The following is an 18,628-nucleotide window of genomic DNA, read 5'->3' as shown; positions in this document are numbered from 1 at the left end:
AAAAGGGCTTGAACTGTTCCCAAGCTGATTGTCCTTGAGGTGAGATAAGGCTGAGCGAAGTATAGTATAAAGGAAACATGTGAATGATACTCAGGACCCCTTGCATAAGGCATTTTGTCAAGTGCAGAGCGTCCCTTTGCAAAGGCCTGTAATAAACTCTTTCTTTGCTCTTGCTAGCATTTGAGTCGAGTCAATTTAATTTCCATGACAGTAAACTTAGGGGCTCACCCGGGACCCCGCGACTGGGTGGGATTCTGAAGATTCCCAGGAGGCGCAGGCGCCAGCGCCTTGAAGGACTTTCACTTCATCTTGAGCATTAAACTGGCCCCTCTGCGCTAGAGGAGAAAGTGAGGACTGCAGATGCTGGAGATCAGAGCTGAAAATGTGTTGCTGGAAAAGCGCAGCAGGTTAGGCAGCATCCAAGGAACAGGAGAATTGACGTTTCGGGCCTAAGCCCGAAAGAAGGGCTTCAGTTAAGGTGGACCTGACCTGCTGCGCTTTTCCAGCAACACATTTTCACCTCTGCGCTAGAGGGCTGGGGACCTGTGGATTGCCCCAGCGCCGGGGTCAGAACTGAATAGGGTCGGGATAAGAGTCGTGGCTTAAGTATTCTTACATAGAGACTCATTCTAAGAAAATAAATGAATCAGGAAGAGGGTTCAGTGAACTCTCGCGCAGTATTCGAGCAAAACTCAAGGGAAAGGATTGCCATTTCCAGAGTGTTTGAGAGACAGCAAGTTTAAGGATGGTTTTAGACTTGGAGCCACCACTGGCTGAGTTGGACGAGCCAAAGACGTACTAGGTACGTGGTTCTTGGTTTACAAAAACCAAGGCATTGAGGCGGATGCGCCCAATGCAAGAGGGGACCTCCGGAGGTAAAAAGCAAGTCAAAGGGAAAATGATAACGGTACCGTGAGAGAGAGAGGGAGCTTAACACTTTCCCAGTAACACTGAAAATGGGCTCCGGCAAGAGCAAACAAAAAGAGGGTCCACAGAGGAATTGAAATGGCCAACCAAAATACAGTACATGTTAAATAATTATGGCCCAGATTCTGTAAAGCAGTTAGAATTGTGGATCAAGAAATGTGGTTTTCCGGAGGGGGGATGTTTTAGTAAAATGCAGTTGGAAGTATTGAGGTTGAGGTTGGAGGAGAGAGAGAAAGAGAAGCAGAAGGGAAAAATAGAACCTGTGAATTGGAATACTTATAACATGTGGAAAGCTGAGGCTGATATCAGGAAAAGAAAATCTCAAGTAAAAGATAGATCAAATACACATACAAACACTAGTGCACACGCAGACACGCATGGAAAAGAACCTAACGAAGCTGTACAGTGTCTTAAGTCTGTTCCAGATCCTGACCTTGATGGCTGCCCTCCGAGACCTGCAGCCCCCCTACGAGATCTGCCTGGCGAAGGTTCCAAGTCAGCGGCCGCTGGCTCAGGGTCTGCTGGATCACTGATAGGAAATCGTACCCACAATCAACTGAAGCAAGAAGCCCAAAATGACAACGGCCACTCCAAGATGGAAAGGCATCCAGGGCCTGCTCGCGATCTCCCCACGACGGATGATGAGTCAGATGGTGAGGGGTTTGGCGTACAATCATCTTACCAGGTAGTTCTGCAAGCACCAATGGTTGAAGTTGCAGGCCCAGATGAGTGCCCAGTGCTGGTCCACCAACCATGGACTATGAAGGATTTGGAAAGTGCCTATGTGCAGTTGCCTGACCCATGCGAGATTGGAAGTAATAAGTTTGCCAAAGAAGAGACAAAGTTTTGTACGTCACATAAGATGAGACGTCTCCTGGGACGAAAACTGGGCACCGATGTGAACAGGGCATTGTCGTCGATGTGAATACTGAGTCACAAATAAGTAGAATGGATGGCTTTGAGGTATGTAGAGAAGAGGTGTTGGAAATCCTGGAAAAGGTGAAAATAGATAAGTCCCCTGGGCCTGATGGCATTTATCCTAGGATTCTCTGGGAAGCAAGGGAGGAGATTTCAGAGCCATTGGCCTTGATTTTTATGTCCTCTTTGTCTACAGGAGTAGTGCCAGAAGACTGGAGGATAGCAAATGTGGTTCCCTTGTTCAAAAAGGGGAGTAGGGATAACCCTAGTAACTATAGGCCGGTGAGTCTCACTTCTGTTGTGGGCAAAGTCTTAGAAAGAATTGTAAGGGATAGGATTTATGCACATCTGGATAGGAATAATGTGATCAAGGATAGTCAGCATGGTTTTGTGAAGGGCAGGTCGTGCCTCACAAACCTTATTGAATTCTTTGAAAAGGTGACGAAGGAGGTTGATGAGGGGAAAGCGGTAGATGTGGTATATATGGATTTTAGTAAGGCGTTTGATAAGGTTCCCCATGGTAGGCTACTGCAGAAAATACGGAGATATGGCATTGAGGGTGAGTTGGTGGTTTGGTTTAGGAATTGGCTGGATGGAAGAAGACAGAGGGTAGTAGTTGATGGCAAAGTTTCTTCATGGAGTGCCGTCACTAGCGGTGTTCCGCAAGGATCTGTTTTGGGACCATTGCTGTTTGTCATTTTTATAAATGACCTGAAAGAGGGGTTAGAAGGTTGGGTGAGCAAGTTTGCGGATGATACGAAAGTCGGAGGAGTTGTTGACAGTGAGGAAGGATGTGGCAGGTTACAGCAGGATATAGAGAAGCTGCAGAGCTGGGCAGAAAGGTGGGCAAATGGAATTCAATGTAGCTAAGTGTGAGGTGATTCACTTTGGGAAGAATAACAAAAAGATGGGGTACTGGGCTAATGGTCGGATACTTGGTAGTGTGGATGAGCAGAGGGATCTTGGTGTCCATGTACACAGATCTCTGAAAGTTGCCACCCAGGTAAATAGTGCGGTAAGGAAGGCATATGGCGTACTGGCTTTTATTGGTAGAGGAATTGAGTTCCGGAGTCCTGCGGTCATGATGCAGTTGTATAAGACTCTGGTGCGGCCGCATCTGGAATATTGTGTGCAGTTTTGGTCGCCATACTATAGGAAGGATGTGGAGGCACTGGAACGGGTGCAGAGGAGGTTTACCAGGATGTTGCCTGGTATGGAAGGAAGATCGTATGAGGAAAGACTGAGACACTTGGGGCTGTTTTCATTAGAGAAAAGAAGGTTTAGGGGTGACTTGATTGAGGTGTACAAGATGATTAGGGGGTTAGATAGGGTTGACAGTGTGAACCTTTTCTCGCGTATGGAGTCGGGTATTACAAGGGGGCATAGCTTTAAATTAAGGGGGGGTAGATATAGGACTGAAGTTAGGGGTAGGTTCTTCACTCAGCGAGTCGTAAGTTCATGGAATGCCCTGTCAGTAGCAGTGGTGGATTCTCCCTCTTTATGGGCATTTAAGCGGGCATTGGATAGGTATATGGAGGATAGTGGGTTAGTGTAGGTTAGGTGGGCTTGGATCGGCACAACATCGAGGGCCAAAGGGCCTGTACTGCGCTGTATTCTTCTATGTTCTATGTTCTATGTCACCAAAATCAAGTATAGATGGTCAGCCGTAAACGTCCATACCAGATCAACCGACCCACAAGTGGAAGAGAACAGAGACTGTAATGCTTTTGTTGCAGCGCTGGCAACTGCCTGTGGGGAGGCATTCCCAGTGCGAATGGACATGACCAAAATTGCAATGTGTAAACAACAAGAAGGTGAGACAGTTCCAGTACCTTACGCGCCTCACTGAAGTCCATAACACCCATAGTAGACTGAGACCACCCGACGACATAATGGCAGCAGAGATCACGGTGTATGAAGCACACCTGAGGAACAGCTTCATCAATGGAATGAAGGATGAAATAGTGAAAAAGGTAAAGGACACATATATTACCTGGGACACAGGAAAGCTGAATTTGATAGAACAGCATGCGATACATGCTGAAAAATTGCTTACCCAAGAGAAGGATAAACGGAAACTAAAGATGAAACAGCAAGCACATAAAGCTCAGCTTACTCTGATGCAGATGGTCACCCAGCCGTTGGAGGGAGGTGCTACGGAAAAAGAGAGAGGAAGAGGTAGATCTGGCGGGTGCTTTGTTTGTGGAGCAATGGACCACTGGGAGACACAGTGCCCACACAGACAGCCTCAGTTGGCCCTGGAGGCTGGACAGCAGGGTGACTGACAGGGGAAGGCTGAGGTGGAGGTGGGCAGCCCACAAGGTATAGGTAAGCATCTTTCCTTTATGCTTGGCAACGAAGACTCACTTATGCTATTATCTTCTACTAAGTTTACGGGCACTGAGACATGTCCCACCTCTATATTGAGCGCTGAGGTTGCGAAGTGTGGACAATATGTCCAATATAACAACGATGCATATAAGTCGATGCCTACCTCTATGTTCTATGTGGAAGGTACACCACTTACCTTTTTGGTAGATACAGGGGTAACATATTCAGTCCTTAAATCAAGCCAGTTCAGAGAGTCTACGCCAACAAAGATGAGTTGAAGTATCATGAACTCAAGGGGTGCATCAGGAGTCGTGCTACGAGAAAGATCTACCGCGTCCTTGCAGAGCATGATACCTGTTAAAACCCAAGGCTATAGAAGGAATTACTCCAGTCTTTGAATCCCTCCTAAAGGCTGGAGTGATAATCCCCTGTGAGAACTCGAACCCCCATTTTTCCGGTCAAATAAGCAAACATTCCCGGTGAACTGGAGGAATGGAGGCTTGTTCAAGACCTCAGGCAGTCAATAGCGCTGTTGTCCCGTGCACCCTAAATGTTTCTAACCCCTATACTGTATTAGCTCAAATTCCACCGGACAGTAAATGGTTCTCAGTTGTGGATTTAGCAAATGTCTTCTTTAGTGTACCGGTGCACCCAGATAGTCAATTCTGGTTTGCTTTTTCATTCAAAGGGAAATCATGTACCTTCACATGACTTTGTCAAGGTTACTGTGAGTCCCCCCACCATATATAATGAGGCTCTACGCAGGAGTCTGGAGACTCTTGTTTTAACTCTGGGACCAGCGCTTCTGCAGTATCCTTACTGCTTCCCGAGCAAAAGACAGCACACATGTCAGCAGCACGTTGGCTGAGATATAATACTGTGTTATTGGAGATGCCTAACATTACAATAAAACGACGTAACATCCTTAACCCTGCTAGCCTTCTCCCCACCGAAGGAGACAGAGACCCACATGATTGTGTCGCTGTAACTAATGAAATTTGCAGCCCCAGACCAGATTTACAGGATTCACCACTTCAGAATCCAGATATGGAGTTTTTTGTGGATGGGCCAGCAATCAGGAGCAAGGAGACAGGCCAGAACTGTGTTGAATATGCTCTAGTGACTACCCATGAGGTAGTCAAAACGGGATCACTCCCTTCTCATCTGTCAGCGCAAGCAGCAGAGCTGATTGCCTTGACTGAGACATGTAAATTGGCTAAGGGAAAGACAGTGAATGTGTACTCCGATAGCAGATATGCATTCGGGGTTGTACATGATTTTGGAACCCTGAGGAAACACAGGGGCTTCTTAACTACCACCGGAAAGCCCATCACACACTGTGGTCTGATTTCTGATCTCCTGGAAGCGGTCCTGTTGCCCAAATCCATTTCTATGCATAAATGTGAAGCCCACACAAAAAATAATGATTCTAACACGAGGGCAGATTCAGCAGCAAGAATGGCAGCCCAGCAGCTGCCAAGTGATCAGACTGACATGTGTATGACAAACATTTGTACCCCAACAGCAGACGTACGGGAGTTAGAGTCACAGGCCACACCGGAAGGAAAGCGAGAGTGGACGAAAGCAAGATGCAGTGTGAGGGAAGGAGTATGGTGTGGCTCCAATGGTAAACCCTGTCTACCACGATCATTATTTCTATTCTATGCCAAACTGACACACGGTAAGGACCATATGTCAAAAGGGAGAATGTATGATAGTATTTCAGCACACTGGTACACTAAGGGATTTACTCATTACTCCCAGAAGTGTTGCGAACGATGGGTTATCTGTGCCACTAATAATGTGGGCAGGGAAATACAGATGAGTCAGGCAGCACATCCCCAACCCCAAAGCCCTTTGAACATTTACAGATGGATTTTATTAAACTAATACTCAGCGAAAGGAAAAGGTATTTCTGGTAATAGTTGATATGCTTTCCAAATGGGTGGAAGCGTTCCCCACATCTAAATGGGATGCCAGTGCAGTAGTCAGGGCTCTGCTAACTGAAATAATCCCAAGATGGGGCATCCCTGAAAGGCTCAGTAGTAACAATGGGACACCATTTGTCAATAATGCCCTACAGCGGATCAGTGATTATTTGGGAATAAACATGAGACAACACTGTGCCTACCACCCAGTGAGCGGTGGGGCGGTGGAAAAAGAAAATTGCTACCAAAAAAAAAATTTAATTGACAAAATGTTGTGAGGAATTAGGGGTGCATGGACAAAGGCATTTCCAATTGTGCTGATGTATATGAGATCTAGGAGGAGAGGAAGAGCTAATTTTAGACCGTTTGAGATTTTGTTCGGTAGGCCGCCCAACACTGGAAATGGCCCAAGACCTAAGATAAGACAGATAACAGGCCACTGTGAGGATGAGATGTTGCGTTACTGTATAAAACTTTCTAAACTTTTATCTCAATTATAGAGTCAAGTGAAAGCAGCACTACCCCAACCAGAAGAAGGGAAGCTGCATGATCTAGAACCTGGAGACTGGATAGTGGTGTAAGAGTTCAGGAGGAAAAACTGGAAGGTGAAGAGATGGCTGGGACCATTTCAAGTGCTCCTTACAACACAGACAGCTGTTAAGATCATCGGTTTTTAGTTATCTGGCTGTGTTTTTTTTTAAAAAATCTGGCTCTTTTATTTGGTTATCGTCCTTGTTGTCATAAAATGACAGAAGGGGGAAATGAAATGGAAAATTAACAAAATTAGCATTTGTTGTGAAATCTGTAAAAGAATACCTTCCTAAGTCAATTTAATGCAGACAGCCTGACTTCACTGAATTCTGTGAACAGACAGCCTATCCTTGCAAGTTTTACAAACAATCTAATTCAGCAGAATCAGGGGAAAACACAAGGGCAACAGCAGTTTTTTCCAACAGTAAAGGAATAGGAAAACATGTAGAAAAGGGCTCAAACTGTTCCCAAGCTGATTGTCCTTGAGGTGAGATAAGGCTGAACGAAGTATGGTATAAAGGAAATTTGTGAATGATACTTGGGAGCTCTTGCATAAGGCATTTTGTCAAGTGCAGAGGCTCCCTTTGCAAAGGCCTGTAATAAAATTTTTCTTTGCTCTTGCTAGCATTTGAGTCGAGTCAATTTAATTTCCATGGCACTCAACAGCAAGGTCAGGAATGTAGTGAATATCTGGATAGGCTGGGACTTTGAGCTGGCAGCTGATCTGGTCTCAGTGATATAGACAGCCACCTCCCTTTCCCAGCATTTCTGTTCTCCTCTTAGCATGAAGGCCCACAATTGCAGGGGAGGATTAACTGATGCTCTAGGCTTTGCCCACACCTTATAATATTGTAGACCGGACACAAGCAGGTGGGGGAGCAATGGGATGACAATCGAGGGGACTTTATGGGCCCTCCTGCCTGCTAGTGCAGGACTGTAAGAACCTGCTGTTTACAACAACCTCAAAGACCAATCTTTTAACTATTGCATTAGGGCTTTAGTACCCTGTAATGAGGTCACAGAGCAGCTCTTCATTGGGAAGAGATACCACAGTGTGATGTGAATTAAGAAAAGAAATTCTTAGTAAATTAGGCAGAACTCCAAAATCTAACATTGTTGATGTTAGAAACACTTGCAGAGAAGCATATGGAGTAGACTGACTAGCATTAATGATAAGGATTACAGACTAGTCTGTGAAATAATCCTTTAGATATATTGTTGAGAAAAGACACATTTGTCAAATCCTTCTGTCCTGCATTCATTGGGACATTTTGCAAGAATCCCAACTAATTCAAGATGAAAAGCAAATTCAGTCACCAGAAAGAAGACTATTGATTGGTTGCTAAATGACCTCTGATTGGCAGAGGTGTTGCCATGGAGAATGCACCCACTAATCTTGATAGACAGTTAACTGCCAGGTTTTGCTTAAAGAATTTGGAATTTCACGCCATGGAGAGGAGAAAGCTGAGAGGGATTCCATTAAAGTTCACAAAATAATGGGAGGTCTGGGCAGAGTAAGCAGGAACAATTAGCTCTATCTCATTAAATCTGTGCTCTTTGGACCTTGATGTTTTGAGTGATTTGCAAAAGTAGCAAATACAGTCATAGAGGTGTATAGCACAGAAACAGATCCTTCAGTCTGACTTGCTATCCTAACCTAATCTAGCCCCATTTGCTAGCACTTACATAGAACATAGAACATAGAACAATACAGCACAGAACAGGTCCTTTAGCCCACGATGTTGTGCCGACCACGGATCTTCAAATTTCTGTGACCAAATGAATGTCCAGTAGTCTCTTAAATGTCCCCAATGACCTTGCTTCCACAACTGCTGCTGGCAACACATTCCATGCTCTCACAACTCTCTGTGTAAAGAACCCACCTCAGACATCCCCTCTATACTTTCCTCCAACCAGCTTAAAACTATGACCCCTCGTGTTAGTCATTTCTGCCCTGGGAAATAGTCTCTGGCTATCTACTCTATCTATGCCTCTCATTATCTTGTATACCTCAATTAGGTCCTCTCTCCTCCTCCTTTTCTCCAATGAAAAAAGTCCGAGCTCAGTCAACCTCTCTTCAAAAGATAAGCCCTCCAGTCCAGGCAGCATCCTGGTAAACCTCCTCTGAACCCTTTCCAAAGCATCCACATCTTTCCTATAATAGGACGACCAGCACTGGACGCAGTATTCCAAGTGCGGTCTAATCAAAGTATAATAGAGCTGCAACAAGATCTCACGATTCTTAAACTCAATACCCCTGTTAATGAAAGCCAAAACACCATATGCTTTCTTAACAATCCTGTCCACTTGGGTGGCCATTTTAAGGGATCTATGTACCTGCACACCAAGATCCCTCTGTTCCTCCATACTGCCAAGAATCCTATCTTTAATCCTGTACTCAGCTTTCAAATTCGACCTTCCAAAATGCATCACCTCGCATTTATCCAGGTTGAACTCCATCTGCTACCTCTCAGCCCATCTCTGCATCCTGTCAATGTCCCGCTGCAGCCCACAACAGCCCTCTATATTGTCAACGACACCTCCAACCTTTGTGTCATCTGCAAACTTGCTGACCTATCCTTCAATCCCCTCATCAAAGTCATAAATAAAAATTACAAACAGTAGAGGCCCAAGGACAGAGCCCTGTGGAACACCACTCACCACAGACTTCCAGGCAGAATATTTTCCTTCTACTACCACTTGCTGTCTTCTGTTAGCCAGCCATTTCTGCATCCAGACAGTTAAGTTCCCCTGAATCCCATTCCTCCTTACCTTCTGAATGAGCCTACCATGGGGAACCTTATCAAATGCCTTGCTGAAGTCCATATACACCACATCCACAGCTCGACCCTCAACAACTTTTCTAGTCACATCCTCAAAGAACTCGATAAGGTTTGTGAGGCATGACCTGCCCCTCACAAAGTCGTGTTGACTGCATTTAATCAAGCCATGCTCTTCCAGATGGTCATAAATTCTATCCCTCAGAATCCTTTCTAACACCTTGCAGACGACAGACGTGAGACTTACTGGTCTGTAATTGCCGGGGATTTCCCTATTTCCTTTCTTGAAGAGAGGAATTACATTTGCCTCTCTCCAGCCCTCAGGTACGACTCCAGTGGAGAGCGAGGATGCAAAGACCTTCGCAAGTGGTGAAGCAATTGCATTTCTCGTTTCCCAAAGCACCCGAGGACAAATCTGGTCCGGGCCTGGCGACTTGTCAATCTTAATGTTTGACAAAAATTTCAGCACATCAGCTTCCTCTATCTCTATCCATTCCAGCATGCACACCTGCTCTTCAAAAGTTTCATTCACTACAAAGTTTGTTTCTTTCGTAAAGACAGAAGCAAAAAACTCATTTAGGGCTTCCCCTACCTCCTCAGACTCCACACACAAATTCCCTATGCTATCCCTGATCGGCCCTACTCTTTCTTTGACCATTCTCTTATTCCTCACATAAGTGTAAAATGCCTTTGTGTTCTTCCTAATCCGTTCTGCCAAGCCTTTCTCGTGCCCCCTCCTGGCTCTCCTCAGACCATTTTTGAGCTCCTTCCTCGCCTCCCTGTAATCCTCTAGAGCTGAGCTTGACCCTAACTTCCTCCACCTTATGTAAGCTACCTTTTTCCTTTTGACGAGAAGCTCCACTGCTCTCGTCATCCAAGGTTCCTTTATCTTACCACTTCTTGCCTGTCTCAGAGGGACATATTTATTCATCACTTGCAACAACTGTTCCTTAAACAGTCTCCACATGTCAATAGTGCCTTTACCATGGAACAATTGCTCCCAATGCATGCTTGTTAACTCATGTCTAATTGTATCATAGTTTCCTCTTCCCCAATTAAATATCCTCCCATTTTGGCTAATCCTCTCCTTCTCCATAGCTATGTAGAATGTGAGGCATTTGTGGTCACTATCACCAAAATGCTCTCCTACCACAAGATCTGATACCTGCCCCGGCTCGTTTCCGAGCACCAAGTCTAGAATGGCCTCTCCCCTCCTCGGCCTGTCAACGTACTGAGTTAGGAAACCCTCCTGAACACACCTTACAAAAACAGCTCCATTCAGATCTTCTACTCAAAGGAGGTTCCAATCAATATTGGGAAAGTTAAAGTCACCCATTACAACAACCCTACTACGTCCACACTTTTCCAAAATCTGCCGTCCTATGCTTTCTTCCATCTCCCTGCTGCTATTGGGGGGTCTGTAGTAAACCCCTAACGAGGTGACTGCTCCCTTGCTGTTCCTAATTTCCACCCATACTGACTCGGTAGGCAGATCTTCCTCGACAATGGATGCTTCTGTAGCTGTGATACCCTCTCTGATTAGCAGTGCTACACCCCCTCCTCTTTTTCCTCCCTCCCTATTCTTTTTAAATGTTCTAAACCCTGGAACATCCAGCAGCCATTCCTGCCCCTGAGAAACCCATGTTTCTGTTATGGCCACAACATCATAGCACCAGGTACTGATCCATGCTCTAAGTTCATCACTTTTATTCCTGATTCTCCTTGCGTTAAAGCAAACACACTTTAACTGATCCCTTGGTTCCTTCCCAGGAAAATCCTTCCCACTAGCTGGTCTACCTCTTGCTATTGCCTCATCTACATCAACTCTCACCTCCGGTATACAGCTCAGGTTCCCACCCCCCTGCCATACTAGCTTAAACCTTCTCGAACTACTCGAGTAAACCTTCCACCCAGGACATTGGTCCCCTTCCAGTTCAGATGCAACCTGTCCTTCTTGTACAAGTCCCACCTTCCCCAGAAGGCATCCCAATTATCTACATATCTGAAGCCCTCCCTCCTACACCAGTTGTTAAGCTGCGCCCGCTCCCTGTTCCTTGTCTCGCTATCTCGTGGCACCGGTAGTAAACTAGAGAACACTACTCTGTTCGTCCTGCTTTGCAGCTTCCATCCTAACTCCCTGAAATCACTTTTTATATCCTCGATCTTTTTCCTGGCTATATTATTAATGCCAATACGTAACACGATTTCTGGCTGTTTGCCCTCCCCTCGGAGACGTCCCGGACCCTGGCACCAGGGAGGCAACATACCTTCCAGGAATCGATCCTGACCACAAAATCTCCTGTCGATTCCCTTAACTATCGAGTCCCCTACCATGAGTACTTTTCTATTCTGCCCCTTCCCTTCTTTGCCACAGTAACAGGCTCAGTGCCAGAGAACTGGCTGCTATGGCTTTCCTCTGGTAGGCCATCCCCCCAGCAGTATCCAAAACGGTATACTTATTGCTGAGGGGAATGTCCACAGGGGATCTCTGCACGGTCTGACTGTCCCTTTTCCTCCCCCTAACTGTAACCCATTTATCCTTGTCCTGAGCCTTAGGAGTGACCAACTCCCGGTAACTCCTCTCAATTACCCCCTCAGCCTCCTGAATGATCCGTAGTTCATCCAGCTCCAGCTCCAATTCCCTAACATGGTTTTCAAGGAGCTGGAGTTGGGTGCACTTCCCGCAGATGTAGCCAGTGGAGACGTGTGCCATGTCTCCCACCTGCCACATTCTGCAGGAGGAGCAAGCAACTGCCCTAGCATCCATATCTGACTTATCTGAACACCCACTCAGTACTAAAGTAGAAATCTTAGTTCAAGTTGCTATAAAATTAATAACAAACTTATATTCAATAGAGGAAGTTTAGAATGAACCTTACCTTATTAACTAGGTTAGAGGAGGAGGGCGGGTGGGAGACGCTACAGTCTCGGGTTTAGCCGCCTTGCTGATATATATGGTCACTGCTTTCCTCCCCGGCTGGCCCTCTGGTCCACGTCACTTCCTCCGCTGCTCCCGCTCCTTCTGTGAAAGGGAAAACATCGCTGTCCGCTACTGGTAAGTAATCCAAATGCCTTTTAAATGCTATAATTGTCCCAGCCTCCACCACTTCCTCTGGCAGCTCATTCAAAACACGCATTACCCTCTGCGTGAAAAAGTTGCCTCTTAGGTCCCTTTTAAATTTTTCCCCTCTCACCCTAAACGTCTAGTTCTGGACTCCCCCACCCCAGAGAAAAAACCTTGTCTGTTTACCCTTTCCATACCCCTCATGATTTTATAAACTTATAGAAGGTCACCCCTCAGCCTCCAACGCTCCAGGGAAAACAGCCCCAGCCAATTCAGCCTTTCCCTGAAACTCAAATCCTCTAATCCTGGCAACATCATTGTAATTTTTTTCTGAACCCTTTCAAGTTTCACAACACCCTTCTGAATACAATGCTGAAATGAGCTTCTGACAACATTTCTGTAACACCACTAAAACCATATATTTCTACCTGCATAATCTGGTTAGACTCCTCTGCGGTTGCATAAATCCTCACTTATGCAGTCATGCCATTGGCACTTGACTATTCGAATAACAAGTCACAAGTGTGGTGCTGTAAAAGCACAGCAGGTCATGGCTTTAGCCTGAAACATCCTTCCTTGCTGCCTGACCAGCTGTGTTTTTCCAGCACCACACTCCCGATTCTGATCTCCAGCATCTGCAGTCCTCACTTTCACTGATTCAAATAACTCAGCTGACCTCCCAAATCCTACCCTCTGTGAACTTAGTAATTCAAATCTGTGCTCTTATTTATATCAAGTCATGATCATCAATAATTCCTTTTTCACCAATTCATATTGGCTCCTGCTAAAGCAAGTACTCAATTTTAACATTCTCCTGCTTGTTTCCAACCCTTTCCTGGATATCTCTGTGATATGTGTGGTCGTCTAAATCAGGCATTTGTCAAGCTACACAACAAGAAAGCAGCGAGACACCATCACTCGCTCTGTCCTGTCTTCAGGGCAGCTTGTTTATTGTTGAAGTTCATCTTGTACAGGGTGGCACTGATGAACAGGTTAAAGCAGAGGAGGGAGTGCTCCGGATTTCAAACAGGATAAGGAAATTGATCCCTGTCACCAACTGATCGGTCTTTCTCTCCCATTCTGGAAACAAGGGTTTGTCCATCCCAGCACAAATCGGAAACATGAGTTTTTCCTGGAATCAGCTCTTCTTGGGCGATGAAGGTAACGTGGAATTTGAAACACAAACAGATCAATCATGACCGTATTGATGGTGGAGTAGGCTTGAGGGGCCGAATGGTCTATTTCTGCTAAGGACTTGTAAAATATACAAGTGACGAGTTCATAACAAACCTTAAATATAGAAACATGTGAACTACAGCAAAAATAGGCTAATTTTCTCTAATCTTATTACAAATCACTTGTTAGGGATACGATTAATACTGATAGAAACCAATGAAAGGTAAAGAGTGGGGTGTTTCCAATGTAAAGAGCAGGGATATAAGTGTTATTAATTAATAACTTATAAAATACAACATTGAGTTAAATGCAATAGAGATGGCCACTTAGGCGATGTGTTGCAGCTGTAGCATGTGGGTGCTGCTTGTCTCCTAAAGAAATCCAGTTATATTGGATCAGCTTAAACACTTGATATAATACCACACATGAGGCTCCTTAATAAGCTGAGAGCCCATTGTACTGGGTATACAGTATGACCATGGATAGTGGATTGATGAGCTGATAGAAGACCGACAGCAATATCTTGTAGGGATTTGGGTGATGTGGGTTTGGCAAAGTTTATTCCTGAATTGGATGAGAACTCTAGCAAGGGTCATCCTGATGTCGGGAGAATCATGGGTTACCTTTTTATTCTTTTAGTAAGCAGTGAGCTGAGTCTGTCACTCGGCAGGGATGAGTTCCTAATTAATGGGATTATTGCCTGTTAAGCAGCTTGCTAATGGCACTACACGCCTAATTAATATTCAGCTTCCTATCATAAGCAAACTCACCAAACAAGCTCAACATTGAGAAAACTTGACCTGGAGATTAGAGTGGGGACGTAGTGAATTCAGCTTGTTACTTGCTCCAAATGACCTAAATATTAGGCACTGAGGTCTGAGAGATCACTCCAAGGACACCAGCCACATACACTTCATGTTCATGGGTATTGGATCTGATATGTACCAGCCCCTAAGACCCTGCTGAGCCTTCTCAGAACATTTCTACACTTCAATACTGCACCACAGTCTGCCCCATTAACTATCATTGTAATACTGCAGCCAGTACACTCAGGGATATGAACCCAGCTCATGGCATGGCTCAGGCTGCATCTCCGGGCTAGTCACTTGCTGTCCCAGTGCTCACTCATTCTGAGCAGGCCTGGATGCTCACATCTCTCCTTGCCTTGCCTTTGTGTGTTTGCTACCTCACCCAGGGATATTATTCCAGTCTCTCCTTGCCATTTAGTGAGACACAAAGGAAGGAATTTTGTTGTGGTTGTCAGCAGGACTCTATCAAATCAAGGCGGGTATACATTACTCAGTGGGTGCTGGCACAGTAAGTCATGGGCAGTCTCTGATATCAATCCCATGGGCTTAGACATGGACAACCAGTTGCTCAGGGTGGTCAACATCAGGATTTTCTCCACGTAAGGGGTTAGGAACTGAATGTAGGTCAGCCCACCACCTGGCTTGAGTCTTTCTGCTCTATTGTGGGCTGCTTACTTCCTGGAATAAGGAAGTGGAGTGTTGACAGACTGAATAATAGGTCTCTGCAGGTGATCAAGAGTGTCAGATGGTGTGAGTAAAGTGTCAACAGCTGAATAGCAGGTGAAGGGATGACCTATAATCTGATTCATTAAGGAAGAGAGACAATTACAAAACATTAAAATAAGGCGGTTCTGGAGACAAATCAAATGACTGGAATAACATGGTAGGTATAGGAGTCACACGCCGAGAGTCTAACCAAAGTAACAAGTACTAATCCAATACTGTAGAAACTAAATAAGGCAGAGAGATCATAAGTTATCAAGGTGATGGTGTTAAAACTGGACAGTAAGGAATATACAAAACAGTGTAATGGGGTCACATGTAGTGCGACATGAAACCAAGATCATGGTTGAGGCCATCTTCATGGCTACAGAACATGCATCATACCAAAAGACAAACAAATTGATTATCATCTTCTGAAACCATCCAGTACAGCCCAAGGGCTGGTTGCAACAATAGGAGAGATCTGTGATCAGTAAGAGAAAATTGGGACCTGTACCGTCATGATTTAGAGCCCCTGATTCCAAAGTGTGTCAGTGTGTGTATCCGTTTTGCAGGTTGTTATGACATGGAGACAGACAGCCTATCCCTGTATTCACAACACAGTAAAATTAAAATAGTGACTCTCAAAATTGACCCCAATGGTTCCTAACGTGACCTTTTATATAATCATTATCTGACTTTGTGAAGAATTGATACCAAACACCAAGTTTATAGCTTAAACAACAGAATTAACAATTGGTTTATTACAATATCTTTAACACCGCAATATTAAACAGCAAGTAATCTAATTGATGTCTATGAATTTAACCCAATCTTCTTTGTTCCAGCCCCCACACAAACAAACTAACACAATTAAAGGGATAAATTGAAAGAAACATAAAAGAGAAGTAACTAGCTAATTCACTCACACAAACTCACTGATTTGTGACATCACACATATGGGATTGTAAGTTGCTTGGTTTCAAAAGACACCAGTTCATGCAAATAGCTTCCAATAGGCTTCAAGGATTATTTGTTTAATTCTTATAGCAGAAATTCTATTCACTGAGCTTTTAATAAATTGGTTATGGAAGGAATAACCAGAGAACATTCAAACCTCTGTCCTGTAGCTTTGGAAGCCACGATGTTCTGACAAAAACAGAGTGAAAAACCAATTCAAATTTTGCTTTCTCTTTCTGTTTCTCTGTATCATTCCCATGTTTACACTATTTGGTACCAATTAATATCCAAATATCTGCCATCTGACAAAGCCTCTCCAGAGTTGAAATACCTGTAGATTTCTTAGAACAAGAATTAATTTCCAGGCCTGGCCTCAAAATCACTCAACACCAGGTTATAGTCCAACAGGTTTATTTGGAAGCACTAGCTTTCGAAGCACTGCCTCTTCATCAGGTGGCTGTGGAAGACACAGAATTTCTCATGATATGATTATTGTGTCATGGAGATGTAATGATATAATAAATAAATTTGGATTCAGTTTTTCATCTTTTAGAATGGGATATACTAGTTTTGGTTTTTTAATATGTAAATCCCAGAACTTCTTTTAAGTTACATTCTCAAGATATCTTCAGCTTTTCTAACACAGGGTGCCACCTCAGCTCAGACTCAGTGAGCTTAACCTCACTGAAGTTAAAAATCACACAACACCTGGTTATAGTCCTACAGGTTTAATTGGAAGCACACTAGCTTTCGGAGTGACGCTATAAATTCTGTGTTAGGATTGAACCCTCCACTATCACCTGATGAAGGAGTGTCGCTCCGAAAGCTCGTGCTTCCAATTAAACCTGTTGGACTACAACCTGGTGTTGTGTGATTTTTAACTTTGTACACCCCAGTCCAACACCGGCATCTCCAAATCCTCACTGAAGTTGTGAGGATAAAGTCCGTCTGCGTCCCAATGTTGTTTCAGAATGGTTCTATTTCTAAAGTCTTATCAGTAATTCCAACAACAATTCTATTTCTAATGAAGGCTGACTTGAAGACTTCATAGTCATATTTTTCCACTAATTTGGATAGAACATAGAACATTACAGCGCAGTACAGGCCCTTTAGCCCTCGATGTTGCGCCGACCTGTCATACCAATCTGAAGCCCATCTAACCTACACTATTCTATGTACGTCCATATGCTTGTCCAATGACGACTTAAATGTACTTAAAGTTGGTGAATCTACTACTGTTGCAGGCAAAGCATTCCATACTCTTACTACTCTCCGAGTAAAGAAACTACCTCTGACATCTGTCCTATATCTATCACCCCTCAATTTAAAGATATGCCTCCTCGTGCTCACCGTCACCATACTTGGAAAAAGGCTCTCCCTGTCCACCCTATCTAACCCTCTGATTATCTTACATGTCTCTATCAAGTCACCTCTCAACCTTCTTCTCTCTAACGAAAACAGGTTCAAGTCCCTCAGCCTTTCCTCGTAAGACCTTCCCTCCATACCAGGCAACATCCTAGTAATCTCCTCTGCACCCTTTCCAAAGCATCCACATCCTTCTTATAATGTGGTGGCCAGAACTGTACACAATACTCCAAGTGCGGCCGCACCAGAGTTTTGTATAGCTGTAGCATAATCTCATGGTTCCGGAACTCGATCCCTCTATTAATAAAAGCTAAAACACTGTATGCCTTCTTAACAACCCTGTCAATCTGGGTGGCAACTTTCAAGGATCTGTGTACCTGGACACCAAGATCTCTCTGCTCATCTACACTACCAAGAATCTTACCATTAGCCCAGTACTTTGCATTCCGATTACTCCGACCAAAGTGAATCAACTCAGACTTGTCCACATTAAACTCCATTTGCCACCTCTCAGTCCAGCTCTGCAGCTTATCTATGTCTCTCTGTAACCTACAACATCCTTCGTCACTATCCATAACTCCACCGACCTTGGTGTCATCTGCAAATTTACTAACCCAGCCTTCTATGCCCTCATCCAGGTCGTTTATAAAAATGACGAATAGCAGTGGACCCAACACTGACCCTTGAGGTGGACCACTGGTAACTGGACTCCAGGATGAACATTTCTCATCAATCACCACCCTCTGTCTTTTTTCAGCAAGCCAATTACTGATCCAACTTGCTATATCTCCCACAATCCCATTCTTCCGCATTTTGTACAATAGCCTACTGTGGGGAACCTTACCGAACGCCTTCCTGAAATCCATATACACCACATGTACCATTTTCTGTGAATGTTGAACACATCTGATAAATATTGCATTTTCTAAAATTTAAATTTGAACTTTTAAAAAAAAATGTATTCATTTGTGGGAGGTGAGCATCACTGGCCAGGCCAGCATTTATTGCCCATCCCTAATTACCCAGAGGTCAGTTCAGTGTCAACCACATTACTGTTGTTCTGGAGTCACACACCAGGTAAGGATGGCAGTCTGCTTCCCAAAAGGACACTTGTGAACCAGATTGGTTTTTCTGACA

General features: G+C 44.4%; 1 long non-coding RNA gene across 1 annotated transcript in view; it reads right to left on the bottom strand.

Annotated features, from left to right (window-relative positions):
* The window catches only part of LOC148148855 (uncharacterized), a 33,633-nt gene extending 21,292 nt beyond the window's left edge, over window positions 1-12,341 (bottom strand). The window contains exon 1 of the long non-coding RNA XR_015758698.1: window positions 12,295-12,341. This is a non-coding gene — a long non-coding RNA (uncharacterized LOC148148855). The remainder of the gene's footprint in view (window positions 1-12,294) is intronic.
* Window positions 12,342-18,628: the final 6,287 nt, after the last annotated feature.

This window comes from Chiloscyllium plagiosum, unplaced genomic scaffold (assembly GCF_037043375.1).
Source record: "Chiloscyllium plagiosum isolate Xiang-an unplaced genomic scaffold, Cpla_swu_hap1 HiC_scaffold_11, whole genome shotgun sequence".
NCBI lineage: Eukaryota > Metazoa > Chordata > Chondrichthyes > Orectolobiformes > Hemiscylliidae > Chiloscyllium > Chiloscyllium plagiosum.
This window is presented reverse-complemented; position numbering and strand designations above follow the sequence as displayed.